General features: G+C 56.4%; 1 protein-coding gene and 1 pseudogene across 1 annotated transcript in view; one reads left to right on the top strand and one right to left on the bottom strand.

Moving 5' to 3' along the window:
• Positions 1-2,108: 2,108 nt before the first annotated feature.
• On the bottom strand, positions 2,109-15,749 carry LOC132375336 (neuropilin and tolloid-like protein 2; annotated as a pseudogene).
• DNAH1 (dynein axonemal heavy chain 1) overlaps positions 8,053-16,968 on the top strand; it is an 85,027-nt gene continuing 76,111 nt past the window's right edge. Inside the window, exon 1 of the mRNA XM_059939830.1 lies at positions 8,053-8,088. The gene's annotated coding sequence lies outside the window, so the exon portion shown is untranslated. The remainder of the gene's footprint in view (positions 8,089-16,968) is intronic.

A 16,968-nucleotide genomic window follows, 5' to 3' on the forward strand; every position in this document is an offset into this window, starting at 1 on the left:
GGAGAAGCTCAGGGAGTTCTTGGCTCAGGGAGGCCCCTTCTTCCAGGCAGGGTCGGGGTTGAGCCGGCGAGGTCTTGGTGCTCACTGACTGAGGCCGAGCGAGTGACTACTGCCCTCTGGCACTGGACTGGCACTGGCAGGGTGTGGTATTTGAGTCTTTAATGGCTGCTGGGGTGCACAGTGCCATGGGAGATCACAGAGCCAGTGGGGGGGATCAGCTGGAGCTAGAGTAAGCTGACTCAGCCTTCGAGAGAGCCCCTCAGGGCTTAGAGAAACAGGTGGGGCAGCCTGATCCCTCTGGGCTTGGATCATGTGTGAGGGAGACCTGATGAGGCCCAGGCTGCATGGGGGAGAACTGGCTTGACCCCAGGCCAGGAGTCCCTAGCTGGGTGAGAGGAATCCTGTGTGCTAGGGGAGGACAGGGGTTGAGTAGGGGCGGGGGGAACACTGACATGCCCTGAGTGATGGGGAAGCCAGTGGCCTAGGTGGGCTGTCGCTTGACAGATAGGGCCACAGAGCTGGGGTGAGCTCTGCCCAGGCTGGGAGGGTTGGCCTTTCTCCCTGAGACAGGGATGTCTGACAGTCAACCCCTCCCTAGGCAACCAGAAAGCCAGTCGTGAAGCTTTGCTGTCCCGCTTCCCTGGCTCAGGCTGCCCTGTTCTGGAGAGGCTGTGTGGGGTGGGCTCGGGGCCCCGGGGCCCCCAGCTCTGATGCCCCCTCTCTCTACAGGTTGCTCTGTCTGGGAGGGGCTGTTGACAGCTCAGATAAGGAGGCTCTGTCCAGGGAGAGTTGGCCCCCAGAAACAAGTGCCCCGTCTACCCAGTCCTAGCGGGAAAAATGCCCCTCACAGCTCTGCCTCATGGGATCACTACCCACCATGATCTTGTCCACTGCTGGCTCCTGGGGGTTCAAGGAGCTGTAGGATCTGGCCCTGCCCTAGCCAGATAGCCAGGGTCTGGCCCCGAAGATGCACCCCAGTGGGAATCCCCCCACCCTTTCCCTCACATTCCTGGCCTTTCCTGCCCCTCCTCTGGCAGCCTGCAGAGCCTCCCTGCTCGCCTCTCTGGGGAAGTGTGAGAGGCACCCTCTGTCCCCATCCAGCCCTGTCTCTCTATCCCCAGCTCCAGCTGAGAAGGGGGTGGGGCCCATGGCACTGGCTCCTGCCCCTTCCATCCACTCCTACCCAGCGTCAGGGTCTCCGGATCGCTGTGTAGCCCTGGGTCATCTCCAGTACTCACACAGCCTTACTCAAGAGCCAGGGCTCCGTTTCCACCTGTTCTCTCCCAGCTGCCCACCACCCCCATCAAGGCATTCCTCCCTGTCCTGCTCAGTTCACCCCAGGAAGCTGACTGCAGGAACATGTGAGCTTGGACCTGAATCCCTATTGATTGCAACTCTGGGTAGAGCTGTCCTGGGGACCCCATCTTGGGGGAGCTGGTCAGAGACCCATAGGGCAGGGAGAAGTGCCCCTCCTCCATGTGGCTCTCTGGGTCTGGTGGTCAGTAGCTTGGGGTGAAAGCAGCCAGCCTGTAGCATGGGGCAGAGCTCTCCTTCGCCCACACCCCCCACCTGGGCAATGGGAGTGGTCCAGCACATACCTGACCAGCAACCACAGCCCCCCAGGAATGGACACTTGTAGGGGTCACAGCCCCACAGACAGCTCCGCTGCTGCCACCTGGCAACCTTGCAGCCGCAACCCAGCCAGAGGCAGGGTCCTGAGCTCTGGACTCTTAAGACGGGGCATACATTCAGACCGTCAGGGATGGCTGTTCTGGGCAGCCCAGCCCCCCGCCCACCCAGTCGGGTACCCCCTGAGGGTCTCCCTCCGCCCAGGGCCACCCACAGAAGCCAGGCACCAGGGCTGGGACAGAGCCTGCCAGCTCCTGACTAGCTTTGCCCGCCGTGGCCAACTGGCTGCCCCTCTGTCCTTGGCTCCGGCTAACCACCGGGGAATCTGAAGCTGGCACTCCGACTGCTGCTCCCACTGGTCCGGGCAGAGAAGCGGCAGGCTGGACTGCCCCATCTCCCCACCCACCTGCCCCCAGAGCTCCGGCTGCCCGCGCCTGCCGGTGCCCGATTGCTCAGCTCACCTCGGCGGCGCTGTCTCCTCACCAGAGGCACTGCGGTGTGGGAACTGTCCCGAGGAGCCGGTTCTCAGCTGAAACAAAGAGGTGGGGGAGAGAGAGGGGGGCAGCAGGAGAGGGAGAGGGTGAGTGAGCAGGCGAAGGAGTGGAGACTGGAGGGGGAAGAGAGAAGGGAGAGGATGAGAGAGAAGAGGGGAGGGGAGGAGGCTTGACTTCCAGGGACTGAAGGGCCAAGGAAAGAGAGGGAAGAGGAAATGGGGAGGGGGCGGAGGAGGTGAGGGGGCCAGACCTAGAGAGGGGAGGTTGTTAGAGGGGCGGGACATGGGGCAAGTGAGGGGGGCGTGGGCAGGAGAGGGAGCGGTGGAGAGGAGGGCTGCAGGGGGCGGGCGGGCTGGGGGCTGGGCAGGGAGGCCCCACCCCATCCCATGCCAGGGTCTGCTACTTGAGTGGGCAAAAGGCCACAAAGGGGAATGGGAGGGAGAGGCGAGCCGCCAGGCGAGGGGTAAGGCTCTGGGCTGTGGGCTGGCTAGGAGGACGGGCCAGGGACAAAGGCGGGAGAAGAACAAAGGTGTCCGAATGGAGGAACGGGCCCCTGCTGACCTCTGGGTGCCGCAGTCTGGAGCGTCCTGGACAGAGTCTCCTGAATGGAGGGCAGGTCCACTCTGGGGCGGTCCAGGCTCTGAAGTGTCAGCCTGAGGTCAAGGGGAGAGGGGATGGGCTGTGAAAGCGGGCAGGGGTCCCCTTCATTCTGCTGAGACTGACCACACATCGGGATGCCACTGTCACTGTGTCTTTGGGGGAGGGGATGGTTGATGGGGTCCAAAGCCTGGACTGAGAACTGGGTAGGGGAAGTCCCCTTTTAGGGAGGAGCATTTGGGGCCCCAAGGGAGGTGGGGAGGATGGTAGGCACAATGGGGAAGGGGCCCCAAGGGAGGTGGGGAGGATGGTAGGCACAATGGGGAAGAATGAAGGGAGTGGGGAAGCAGGAGATAGGGAGGGGGTGAGTTGGGAAGGAGGCTGCAGGGGGCGGGTCCAGAGCTGCAGCCCCTTAACAGGCCCATCTAAAGTAGAGGCCTCCTGCACATCCCACGATTCTTGGGCTGCCTAATGCAGACCTAATGAAGGATGGAATAATGAACCACTTCCTGCTGCTCCCTCCTGCTGCCAAGTGCTGCTGTGACAGGCAAGGGCATCAGGGAATTCTGCTTGGGCTTGGGCCGCTGGGGCACATGTCTGTGTGTTAGTGCTGTGAGGGGCAGGGGAGGTAGGGTGGCCTTGATCAGAGCCATCCTATCCCTCTCTAGTCCCAGGCACAGCACCCCGGGCTGGTCCAGTCTCCTCCCATGCTCAGAGGCACAGGAGGCCCTCCTAAGCTTATGACCAAGGGAAGTTCCCCTTCTCATCCCACTGGAGACTCCTTATAGAAAGTCCAGCACACCAACATGCTTTGGAGAGCAGGAAGAGGGGAGGGAGCTGTGGGCTTGCCTAAAGCTGTGACAGGGAGAGGAGGAGTCAGCCTCCATCCCACCCTTCGTGGAAGGGTAAGAGCTAGATGCCCTTAGACTCTGCCTAGCCCAACTCCCTCCACCTCCTCAGGGAAGCCGTCCCAGCCCCACCAAGGAGGGCCACATCAACCCGGCTGCCACTGTTCCAGCTACCTCCTCTCGTAGCCTGGAATCCCATAAAAGGAAAGGACCTCCCTCCCTCCCTCCCTCCCTTCCTCCCTTCCTTCCTCACTTCCTCCCTTCCTTCCTTCCATTTACTACTAAATAAATGCAAATTTACAGAAGAATTGTCAATAAGAATAGTGTAAGACACCCATATACCCTCTAGCCATGTCGACTGTTGTTAATATTTTTCCTCACTTGCTTTCCCTCTCTATATATGTATTTGCTCTGTATGTGTGCATAGTTATATGTAATTTTTTTCCTGAGCCATTTGAGAGTAAGTTGCAGATGTCATGGATGAAAGGATGGTTTCTTATCTGTTTCTGTCTCCTGGAGCCAGTGTAGGGGAGCCCAGACCATGTTGTGCCGAATGAATGGAGGCCCGGGACAGGCAATGAATGAGTGCATATCATCTCTTGGGAGCATGAGGCCTGGGAGCTGGAGGGGCTTGGCCGAGGCTGCCTTGGGAGTTGGGCCTGTCCAGGGCTAGGCCCCACGTCCCTCTTGTTTTTTCTTTCCTCCATCCTGGGAGGCAGGGAGCCATTGCTCACCAAAGTGAGCATGTGGTGTTTGCAGGGTGTGGAGCTGCAGCATATGTCTACGGAGGTGGCAGCAGGCGGGTGGGGTGGAGCTGGGAGAACAGGGATGCCCACACTGAGGCACCTGGGCACACTCCCCAGACTGGGCACTGCCTGGCTCTGTTGGGTTTGAGAAGACCCAGCTCTTGGAGGCCCCAGCTGCAGTGCTGAGGCCTCAAACTCTTGCCTTTGGGACCCACCCCACAGCCTCATGAGAGACAGGACAGGGATGGGGGCCCTCGCTTGACAGCTGGTCCATGGTGATAGGCTTAGAGAGGGCAGGATGAGGGCTCTGGTCATTCTGGACACAACTGTCCCTGACACAGGGCTGGCATTCCTTCTGTGTCCCTCAGTACCCCCAAATGGGTTGGAGTCCCATCTGGGGGCCGTCCTCCAGATGGATGCTCTCTTCTCTCTCCTAACCCCAACCTGAAGGTTATGGTTAAAAAGTTTGGCATTAAAAAAAAAAAATCACACCTTGAAAGATGATCTGATCTCTGAGTCCCTGATTTCCTCTCTCACAGTTGAGGTCCTCCTCCTCCAGGAAGCCTTCCTGACTTCCTCAGGCTGTCTTCCACCTCACATGCCAGCTCTGTTTATTCCTTTGCTGGCTCACACTGGTGCTGTCCCCAGGGCCTAGGGCTTTGCTTGGTCATCAGCCTTTCTCCCTCCTGCTGTCCCAGGCTGGGCATGTAACTAGTGTCCTATATAGGTGGATGACAGTGGCTTGGTTAGTCCTTCCTGGACATTGAGTCCCCTCTGATGCCACTGTGCCCTGTACATCTGAGATTCCACAGGCTCTGGGCTGGCTGAGGTGGGGGGTGGGCAAGAGGACCCACTGGAGAGAGGTAGAAGGTTGTTTAAGACCACTGGCCTGTCAGGGCAAAGGCAGGCCTCCAGCCTGGATCTCTGACCACCTGTCCAGCACCTTCTGCTTTCTCCCCTGGAGCATGGGCAAGCCTGTCCAGGGCAGCGGCCGAGGGTCCTCCCTGAATCCCACCTGGGTGACGGCAGGACCTGCCAAACTGAGGGAGGAATGCCCCCCTCCACCCCGAATTTATTAGCCCCAGCCCATCCATGTGAAAGCCTAGGGGACACGGGCTTCCTCTCCCCCTGCCCATCCCCCCCGAAGAGATTTCAGCCAATTAGCACATACAGTATTTACTTAATTAGGGTAATGACATAATTAGTGTAAGTTGGGCTCCATCACATGGCTTCAACATGCAATTATGAGCCGTCAGCGGGAGGCAACATTGTGAAAATGCTCATTCAGTTTTGGTTCCAGCATGGAGGCCGCAGCAGCTGCCTCTGCTTTGGAGGCAGTGGCCGGTGTGTGCGTGGGGCGGGGTGACTGTCAGCAGCTGACAGGCAGGCGAGGACAGAAGAGTCGGCAGGAGCAGAAAGGCAGTTTCCAGGGCTGATGGCATCCCTGACCAAGCCTCTCCCATCACAGATGGGCACTGCCGTCCCCACTGCCAGGGCCCTGGCTAGGTTGGGCTGGCTGAGATCGGGGGCCCGGGCAGTCTAGGCCCCTCTGCCCCCAGGTTCTCTGCCTGAAATGCTACCATTAGCAGGCTGTCTCTTCTCTCTTCAGGGTTTTGCTGCTCACACCAGCCACTAGCCTATTGGCCCCTCAGGGTGGCTCTTTGAGGCCACAGACTGGAAGGACTGGATTGATTACTGCTATCCTCATTGGACTTGTGGTAAACTGAGGCTTGGGAGGTGTTAGATCTGATGGTGGCAGTGCTGACCCAAGAGGCAGCCCAACGTGGCCAGACACTCCTCGAGCCCAGGCAGCTCCCCCTCAGCTTCAGGGAGGTCTCCTGCCCCATGGCTCCTTCCCCTAGGAGGGGGCAGGGAATCACCGGGGGGGGGGGCCCCCAGAGTCCTGCTCCCTCAGCCTCCTCTGCACTCCCCACCCCCTGCCTCCTTCCACAAGGCCAGGAGGCGGGGCCCTGACCTGCCTGAGACCATCCACAGCCTTCCCCTCAGTGAGCCTCACAGCTTTCCTGGGTGGGGGTGGGGGGGAAGGAAGTGAGGGAAGATGGGAATCAGTGCCACCATTGTAAAGATGGGCAAGCTGAGGCTCCAGGGCCTCCAAGAGGTGCTGTTAGAGCCAAAATCAGGTCCCAGCAACTCTACACTCTGCCTGGCTGGGTCACCTGTGCGGATTCTCTCTCTCAGGCCTCAGTATCCCTGTGTGAAGGGAGAGTCTATGATTTCAGACATCCTGACACTGTCCAGAGTCCCCAGGGAGGTGGGACCCAAGGAATGTGACATCTTTCTTCCCTCCCTCCAAATTATGTCGTCATAGTTGTCCCTCCTCTTTCTGTCCCACCTGTGCCCTGCATGTGGGTCAGGCCCCCTGGGGAGACAGCTCTGACTGGCAATTCCAACTGCCCCAGGCTGGGCCCCCTGCCCTTCTGAACTGGGGAATCCTGTCTGGGAGGCATGGGCTCTGGGGGCTATCCCAGACCTTCCCACTAACTGGTGCCCCCTCTTATAGGCAATACCCGCAACTGGCTGGACTTGGCTTTCATCCAAGCCCCTCTCTGGGTCTGGAGGCATATGATCAAGGTGAGGCCAACTTGTTTGCTAATCGTTGACTATGGGCCAGCCACCTTGGGCCTGGTTACTGGGGTTAAGTGGGGAGCGATGGGCCGGCAAAGATGAGGGTCACTACATCCAGGGGCTCATGGTCTCAGGGTTCAGACAGACCCAGCCCCTAGGAGTGTCCTCCAAAGGGTAGGCAGAGATAAGTGCCAGGAAGAGCCAAGTTCAAACAATTAGAGGTCCCAACCCTCTTCCTCACTGGTCAGGAGACGGCACCTGCAGGGCCTGGGACAGGCAAGAATTTCAGTTCACAGAGGATGTACTTCAGATGGTAGGACCAGTGTGAGCAGAGGCTGGGAGGCCAGAGTAGGATGTGGGGATGTCATCTTCAGGTGTGAGGTGTTTGGGTGGGCTCTGGGGAGCTTGAGGAAGGGGCTGGGGACTCTGGCTGTTTTTGAGAGAGTCAAGGCCTTCCCTCAACGTCCATTCAACAAAAAGTCCTTACTATGTGCCAGGCACATGTTGTTCTAGGCTGGAGATTCAGTAGGGACCAAGATGAAGTCCTTACCCTCGTGGAACCTATACTCTAGTGGGAGTCAGGAAAAAGAATAATGTGGTGCAGGTGCGATGCAGAAGATCCTAACAGGGCGATGTGCTAGGGCTAGGGGGGCCCGGGTGTGGCTTCAGCCCCAGCTGAGGCAGGGTGGCTGGAATGATGGGGCTGGGAGAGGGGCGCTGTTCCCACGGGGTGGCCTGTGGCCCCTGGCTCACCCCCACTCTCCGACTTTCAGCTTTGAGGTTCACTCCTGGCCTGCAGGCATGACTCTTGGGTGTCCCTTCTGCACGGAGAAGAGGTGGCTGCCACCACCAAAGCCATCCTCCTGGTCCCGGGCTCCTCCATGCCAAGCACATTAGGGGATAATTAAGTAAAAATAGGCCTTCTGACCAGTGTAGCTCATTAAGGCCTAATTAAGTTAATTAGTTCCAGGTGTGGGTGGTGAGGCTCAAGTGAGGCTGTTTGCTGTAATTGCATTTTCACAGCAGCAGTGGTGGCAGCGGTAGTGGTGGTGGCAAAGGCGGTGGTTTCCTCTGCGGCCTGGAAGCCCGCCAGGAAGTCCAGGAGGCTGCCACTGAGCTGAGAGGAGTATGAAGCAGCAGAGGGCTAGCCCGGGACCACCCACAGAGAGCAGTAGCTGGAGTTTCAAGGTCAGCCAAGCCCAGGGAAACCTTCTGCCCTCTCAAACTTGCTCGTTTTCTGCGCAGGGGTCGGGGTTGGGGTTGGGGTTGGGGGCTGTACAAAGCCACCAACAGGCATCCCCCCTCCAGCTGAGCAGGGTGGGTGGCCGCGGCTGGACCTTCGGATTCCCTCACACCCGTGGTGGTCCCCAGGACGACTGTAAAATGGCTTTGCTGAAAGGGAAGATGTGACTCAGAGGCAGTGGGTGAGACCTCTAGGAATCCACCTAAATCACCCTCTCCCTTCGGAATAAGGCCCCAATTCCTGTCCCTTTCTGGCAGATGTGTAGCTGTTAGAGATGCCCCCTCTTTGCATTTCAGGGTAGGAGGGGGGACCACACAAATCTGGGGCCTCTGCAGAGGACCTGCTGGCTCAGTCAGTCTCCTGCCCTGACATTTCCCCAAGCCCACTTCCTGCTCTGGCTTCTACACCCAGCTGACCCCGGGGACCTGCCTGTATAGGACAGCCCTTCCAGCCTTGGCCACACTCTCATTCATTCATCCATTTGGCTCTCGGTCACTGAGCATCTCCTCTGTGCCAGGCAGCAGGGCTGGGGATGCAAGGCTGGGCGAGACAGGTTGGACCCTGCCCCATGGTGCCTTTGGTCTCCCTGAGGAGGCAGACACACACATATGTATGTATATATATTTTTTCTTTTTTTTCTTTTTTCTTTTGGTTGCACTGCATGGCTTGTGGGATTGATCCTGGGCCCTTGGCAGTGAAAGCGCAGAGTCCTAACCACTGGACTGCCAGGGAATTCCTGAGGCAGACATATTAATGGCCATGGCTACACAGTTTTGTCATGGCTATAGGAGCACAGGGGTGCTTAACCCAGACCTGGGAGGAAAAATGCCTGAGCTGCAGTGAATATGATCCAGGTGAGAAGTGGGCAGGCACCTGATGTGTACCAGGAACTAAAAGGGCCTCTCTCTGGCCAGAGGGCAGCACAAGGTGCCAAGTAGGGAGAGGGAGGGGCCATGGAGGGGTCTAAGAAGGGCTGCTGGGTAAGAGGAACTGGTAACTGCTGGCTGGGAGGCCAGGGAGGTGGTGCCCAGGGCCATGGCTGTGGATCTGGAGAAGAGGGGATTTGAGGGATGTTTAGGAGTAGAACTGATGGGGCTTGGTGTGAGGGGTGGGGAAGGAAGAGCTGTCAGTTCCCTAGGGAGGGGACGTGGGAGTGGGACTGAGCCCTGAAGTGTCCCCACAGGGCTGGCACTAGGATGAGGCAACTCAAGTGCCTGGGATGCAAAATTTGGGGTACTCACTCCCAGTCTTGTGTTTCCACCTGTGCCTTGTCCCTGGTCCTCTGAAACTTCTCACTAAAACATACTTTGGAAAGTGGAAGCCACTCCTGGAGATGAGGCAACAGGGGGATGGTCTGGGCAGTGTGTCCCCCTCCATCCTTCAACCCCTACCTGAGAGGTGCTGCCTTCTCTGCACCCTCCAGGACTGGGGTGAGGCTGAGATGGACACCTTAGGGTCTCACATGCTTTGGACAGGGACTCTGTTTCCATCCTGATGCCTGAATAACAGGTACCCCATCCAGCTTCTCCTTGCATGCCTCTCATGACAGGTGCTCCCTGCCACCTGGATAGCCCAGTCCCTTGGCTCAGGCCATTGCACAGAATGTTTTACCCGGAGCCCAGATCTGTCTTGCACTGTGTTCTACCTAACGGTGACCTCAGCTATGCCCTCCTACCCTCCCACACCCCTCAGGCGGGTCTGCTGATCCCCTTTCCCAAGCTTAACATTTCTGAGCTTCAGTGTCCTCACCCGTAAGAGGGGAAACAATAATAGCCACCATCTTCCAGGACTGGTGCGAGGATTAAATGACATGATGTATAAACCTCATGACACATTCTAGTTCCTCAGTAACAGCTTCCTAACCCATAGCAATAATGAATAACTACAGAGGCGGGCATTGTCCTCCTGCTGGCGTGGGCCGCCAGTGGTGCAGCCTCAGCCCAGGCCCCAACACCCACCTGATGGCCTCAGGTAGCAGACTCTGCTGCCACCCCAGCACATCCAGCACAGATGCAGAGCTAATCCCAGAGGAAGATGTTCACGGGAAGAGGAAGTGACATTTTCTTGAGATGGCCGGGCCATATTGAGACGTGGGGCCGGGGCCCTGCTGTTTGGAATCGGTTCTCTGCTCAGTGTTCACTGCACTGCAGGAGAGCCCAAGACCCTCCCCTGTGGCCCTCTGCTCCTCTAGTCTCATTCAGGGGGACCAGTGGTGGCTGAGAAGGGGGGATGCAGACCCACCCTGACTGAGGTGTCTGCCTAGAGGTGTCTCTGGGGTACATCCCCAGACCCTGTCATGTCTGTGGGGCTGCCCTGGTGGTGGGTGTCTGTCCTGAGCCTAAGGGGCCTGCAGAGAGAGCCCTGAATCCCATGGAAGGCGGCAGACCCTACAGAAGCTCACACCAAACCCTCAAGGTTGTGCTGATCATTGTTGGGGTGCCCAGACTCCTCCCACGATACTGGGGTGGTAAGCCTGGGGCAGGAGGCTTGCAGGAACTCCTGGCTCCCCTCAAAGATCAGAGGAGCCAGCCCAGGAAGAAAGGACAGCCTAGTCTCTAAAGCCATCCTGCTCCCCTTCTTCTGTGCCATCCCATCCCCGGAGCACGCTCTGCTTCTGCTCGGGGGTTCCCTGTTGAACATCAGAACTTGTCTCTAGGGGATTCCTGTAGATTTAAGTAGCGGTCATGCTCTCCAACTCTTGGTGACCTGGGACTTCCAGATTCCTGTGTGAGGGGGGGAGAACGCCACAGGGGAGGGACCACAGGTGCAAAGGCCCAGAGCAGGGCGGCAGGGTGGACACATGGGGATGCCAAGTCCTCTGGGCAGGCCGAGGTGGTGCTGGGAGTGGAGGATGTGTGATGTTTGTGGGGTCGGCATGGAGCCTGCTTTGTGCAGAGTGCGCCTTGCTTCATTCTCACCCCAGCTGTGGGTGGGAGGGCTCCCCATTACTCTCAACACCCTTGATTTTACAGACTGGGGCTCCAGGAGGAGAAGGGGCTTCCTCACGGTCACACAGCTGGTGGGGCCAGGGCGGCCACAGCCTGCTCCCAGCCCTGTCTAGTCCTGGTGGCTAGGCTCCTCCCCATGGGGGTGTCAGGAGAAGGGACAACTGTGGGGCTTGATTTGTCATTTGGCGTGGGGGCCTAATGGCTTGAGGTCCTGGATCCCCAGTAGGCCTGGCTCTTCCCCTTGCTCTCTGTGGCGTGATCCAGGCCAAGGCCCAGCTTGGCTCCGTGCCTTGGTTTCCTCAGTTATACAGGGAAGTCATCAAATTGTTCAGCCATGGTGCATCAGTGGAGAGGGGTGGTCCATTTATAGATGGGAAAATGAGATACAGCGAGGGGACAGGAGAGCCTGGGGCCCTGGTCACTCCCAGGCCTGCAGACTCAGCTCTGAGAGTGTGGTCAGCAGCCAAGGGAGGAGGCTGCAGGGGTTGATGGCCAGCAAAGCCCAGCTTTTCCAGTTTCCTTTAAGCTGCCCTCCAGTCCCCTCTGCCTCGGGTTCACAACTCTACCCCAGCTGAGTGTGTCTGGAGGCAAGGCCCCTTTCTCTCCACCCCCGAATTATGGCTTGGTCACAAAAGCTGGACCGTGACCAGACAAAGGGACAAGGATGAAAGTGCTGGTTGTCATGGCAACCTGGTGGGTTGCTGGGACCCAGGGGAGGGGCTTGGCTGTGTGCCTGAGCCCAGGCATCTGGACGACCTCTGAGCATGAGCCAAGGTGGCCCAGGGGCTCACAGAGATGCCCCTCCTGCTCGGGGCCCACAAGAGCCGGAAGAACAATGACAACCTCACCCCCCATGGTGGCACCTGCTCCCTGGGCCTCCCCTGGTGGCCCCATTATCCTGCACCTGCTGCCCCCCCACTACACCTGCTCCCCAGCCCAGGCGTCCTTCCCAAGGCACTCCCTGCCCATCCCCAGGCCCAGCTGCCTGCTCTGAGGGCCACCTCAGGGTTGCATCCTGTGCAACCAGGATGGGTAGCAGGGACGGCCCTGGTCAAGGGCAGAGGGTCCAGCTGACAAGCCAGCTCTGCCTTACCAGTAGCATGTGTGTCCATGACAAGACCTCCACTCCAGGACCTCAGTCTGCTCACCTATAAAATGGGAGCAACCGTTTCTACCCTCAGGGTCTCCAAGAGTAAGTTTCCTTCTGCTTGGAAGGAGATCTGAGGCCAGGATGTCCCCAGAGCTGGGTCAGGGTGGACAGTTGGAGAGAGAAGAGGGAAGGGGGCTGTCTTGGGTCATACTCTCAGGGCCACCTCTGTTAGACCACGTGGAGACCTGAAAGCCTCCTACACACTTAAGAGTCACTGTGTAGAGGTGGAGATGACATTTCCCAGAGGCCCATCATGGGTACAGGGGAACTGGGCAGGGGACCTATCAGTGCCAGGTTCTTTTTTTAAAAACATATACGTATTTATTTACTTATTTTTGGCTGCATTGGGTCTTTGTTGCTGCTCATGGGCTTTCTCTAGTTGTGGCAAGTGGCGGCTACTCTTCCTTGTGGTGCGCGGGCTTCTCATGGCGGTGGCTTCTCTTGTTGCGGAGCACGGGCTCTAGGCGCGTGGGCTTCAGTAGTTGTGGCGTACGGGTTTAGTTGCTCTACGGCATGTGGGATCTTCCCAGACTAGGGCTCGAACCCGTGTCCCCTGCATTGGCAGGTGGATTCTTAACCACTGTGCCACCAGGGAAGTCCCTTGATCAACTTTCCATGTCAACTTAGTTTTTGGAGTAGTTTTAATCGTCCATATGCAGTCAACTGCTTGGCTGGGTTTTGGTTTTTCCTCTTGTTCTACCTGATTAGAACGCACTATTCTGTCAGCTCCTGACAGCTCAAACTGGCAATCTGGGATGGGATTTAAAATACCTCCTAGGTAAGTAAAGTCTGGATCTGGAATAAACGAATATTTTGCTCAAAATCCCAGTCCTTCAAGTTCTTCATCAGAACTAAACTTAATCCACACGAATCTCCCTGTTGATCTAATTAATGGAGGGCTTTTCACACCACAGTAACAATCTATAAGTGGAGAGAAACCAAACGGCCCATCTTGAACTCCCAAGTGATCAAACCGACATTCAAATGATGGTTCTATATAATAATGTTCATCAAAGGTCAACTCTATTCTTTGACGTGGAGCAGCTTCCAAAATGTAGATGCATTCCTTGTTTGGTGGATATGAGTCAGGATAATTTGGCGAAGCAAAATGACCTCCATTGCTGGTTCGAACCCAAATGCCACACTGGGTTGCAGGAATGTGCTTGATTCCAATATTTTGTCCATCATGGGTCTTTTGGGCCCAGTGCCAGGTTCTTGAGTGGCTTGTTAGGAGTATCAGGGAAAGAGGACACTGGGGCAAGGACCCCCCATGAGGAAAGGATGGCCTGGGGGTCCCTGGTGATCCAACAGCCAGTTCAGGTGGGGACACTGAGATCCTAGGAACTATCTGTATCTGGCTGTCTGATACCACCTCCCTCGCAACCGCAACCGGCTGGTGGAATGGAGGAGGGACAAGGGGACAGGAGGAGTGGAAAGCTCCGAAGGATGCCCCTCCCCTTCCTGGAGAGGGAAGGAGATGCCTGTGGTCACTGGTCTTTGTGTTGTCTCCCCCTTCTAGTGTCTCCCTACACCCTGCAGGCCAGCCCCAGGTTCCCATCCTACTCTGCTGTGACCTTGGGTGAGGCCCTCTCCCCTCTTGCCACCTCAGTTTGCCGACCTTGAGTGTGGAAGCAGGTTGCCGAGGAGACTGCCAGCTCCAGCTGCCGCCCTGGCTGTTTGAACACCCCCAGGCCATCACTGCTAACCGTGGCCCCACCTCTCTGATAATGAGGAACTCCCTCTCTTGAACAAACTTATTTTTGCTGACCGGTCAGAGTTTCTTTTTTTTTGTTTTTTTTTAAAATTTTTTTAAACTGAAGTATAGTTGATTTACAGTATTGTGCCAATCTCTGCTGTACAGCAAAGTGACTCTGTTATATACATATAGACATTCTTTCTTTAAATATTCTTTTCCATTGTTTTATCACAGAATATTGAATATAGTTCCCTGTGCTATACAGTAGGACCTTGTTGTTTATCCATCCTATGTATAATAGTTTACATCTGCTAATCCCACACTCTTAGTCCTTCCCTCCCCATCTCCCCTTTGGCAACCACAAGTCTGTTCTCTATGTCTGTGAGTCTGTTTCTGTTTTGTAGATAGGTTCATTTGTGCCCTATTTTATTTTATTATTTTATAACACTAATTTATTTATTTATTTACTTATTTATTTATATATAGGCTATGTCAGGTCTTAGTTGCAGCGTGTGGGCTCTTTGTTGCAGTGCATGGGCTCTCTAGTTGTGGCACGTGGGCTTAGTTGCCCCGCAGCATGTGGGATCTTAGTTTCCTGACTAGGGATCGAACTGGTGTCCCCTGCATTGCAAAATGGATTCTCAACCACTGGACCACCAGGGAAGTCCCTGTGCCCTATTTTAGATTTCACATATAAGTGATATCATATGGTATTTGTCTTTCTCTTTCTGACTTACTTCACTTAGTATGATAATCTCTAGTTGCATCCATGTTGCTGCAAATGGCATTATTTCATTTTTTTTATGGCTGAGTAGTATTCCATTGTGTATATGTACCACATCTTCTTTATCCATTCATCTGTTGATGGACATTTAGGTTGTTTCCATGTTTTGGCTATTGTGAATAGTGCTGCTATGACTGTTGGAATTTCTTACACACTTCCTCCCAGAGGTCTGGGAAAGGCAAAGCTTTTGCCAAGAATGGAGGTATTTGGGGTAGGGTAACAGTCCTGGTGTACCTCAGACCATTCTGTACAGGAGGCCCAGGTTCAGGGCTGGGCAAGATTTGTGTTCTCCAATATGCAGATGGAAAAACTAAGGCCTGGCAAGAAAAGAGACTTGCCCAGTGAGTCGGCTGCAGAACCCAGGCCTCCTGCTGGGTTCATAGACCTTTTTAGAGGTGGAGAAAAAGTCAGAATGGCAGTCTGGTCCCCAGACTCAGCAAACTCAGGCTCCCAGGAGGGGTGGGATGGGGGTACCTAGTGGGTCACAGGGCTGAGATGATGAGGCCACCCACCCTGCAAAGAGATCATTCCACCGATGCTCAATGAGCTGCTTGGGGACAAGTGGAAATCAGAGGCGCTCAGAGCCTAATTACGATAAACAGCTTTCTGCAGCTCCTCAGGCCCCACAGAAATGTCTTGCGCAAGATATCACTGTCTCGGGGCTTGTCATTTGGAGCTTTGGCCCAGGCATTTAGGGACTGGTAGGAACCCCTCCTGGCTGCTGCTCCTGGTGAGCAGAACCTCAGCATCCTGGACCTTGTTCACTGGTGTGGTCTGGAATTGCAGGTCAGAGGGAGGAGGTAGGCTGGGGAAGAGGGTGTAAAGTGTGGTCATGTGCAGCTGGGCAGATGTTGGCGGCCACCATCTTCAGGGTGATGGCCTGGTGTGATTGCTCTGTCTCCTCAGCATTTCCTATGGGATCTTGCAGGAGTGATGGAGCTGGCAGGACTGCTGGGAAAAGCAGCACCCCTGGTCCCCACCACGCAAGCTCACCTTTCAGTTGGGGGATGCAGCAGACACCATTGCATAATTGCCTGCTGAGTGGTACTGACTCTGGTCCCCTGAGGAGAACGTGAGCATATTCTGTGGATTGAGGCAATCAGGGAGGGCTTCCTGAGGAGGTGTAGCTTGAGATGAGATGGAAAGTGGTAGATAAACGAAAAGAGGGAGGAGATTCTGTCTGCGAAGCTCCACATGGATATAGGTGGGAGTGGGATTGGACTGGGGGCTGAGCATTCATGGGTGACTGGTCCTCAATCCTCCAACCCCCCAGGAACTCCTTTCCACTCCTCCTCCCTGAGCTCTGGGCTTTCAAGGTATTGTCTGTCAAGCTGACCATGTGGATGAAAGGAGAATTAATTTGTCTCCATTTTTATTCATCAGAGAAAATGCTGTCAGAGCTGCTGAGGCCAGCTGGCCAATGGCAGAGAAGGGGAGGATCAGGGGAGGCCTGGGGAGAAGGCATGCCTCAGCCCTTGCCCGGCTCTCTCTCTGATACCCTCCATGCCTGTGACTTGGTTTCTCTTGGCAGCAGCTCAGAGCTCCTGGCCTAGCAAACCAGAGAGAGATCCTGGGGTGCAAGAGGCCAACTGGGGGCAGGTGGAGAGCGGGTAGCTCCAGCCACCCTGTCTGAATGCCTGTCGCCCTCCGTTCTGGCTTGTCGGCCACGTGAAGGGCCCATTCTGCTGCCTGTTCACACAAGGCTTTCATCTCTGCAGCTAGTAAAGCATTCCTCCCGGCCTCAGTGCTGCCAGCAGGAAGGCACAGGGGAGGGGGGAGCCCAGGCCTGCCATGCCCCTCAGACCCCTGGTCCAAAGGCATGGGCCTGGGCCAGGGTGCCCTAAGCAGCCTGTCTGCCTAAGTCGTCCCCTCCCTGGCCGCCAACTCTTTCAGGAAGCCAGTCTCTCCCCATTTCAACAAGAGCAAGGCTGGCCTCCCTTCCAGCTCATATAGGGCAGAAGACTGCCCTCCCACCACAGGAGGGGTAGGAGCCCAGGGTGGGGTCAGAGCTCAGCCCTTTGTTCCTCTCCCAGGAAACAGGTAGACATGGTGACTTCTAGGGCAGGGCAGGAAGATCAAAGCCTGAACCCATGCCCTGCCATTGGAGAAGATGGCATTTGAAAGTAGGCACTTGAGACTCAGGAGAGCAGGGACTGACCCACAGTCCCCTGCTGAGGAAGGACGCAGTCACATCCACTGTCCACACCTGTAGAGGGGCAAGGTGGAGCTGGCAGGGCTGCTGGGGAA

This window comes from Balaenoptera ricei, chromosome 11 (assembly GCF_028023285.1).
Source record: "Balaenoptera ricei isolate mBalRic1 chromosome 11, mBalRic1.hap2, whole genome shotgun sequence".
Classification (NCBI taxonomy): domain Eukaryota; kingdom Metazoa; phylum Chordata; class Mammalia; order Artiodactyla; family Balaenopteridae; genus Balaenoptera; species Balaenoptera ricei.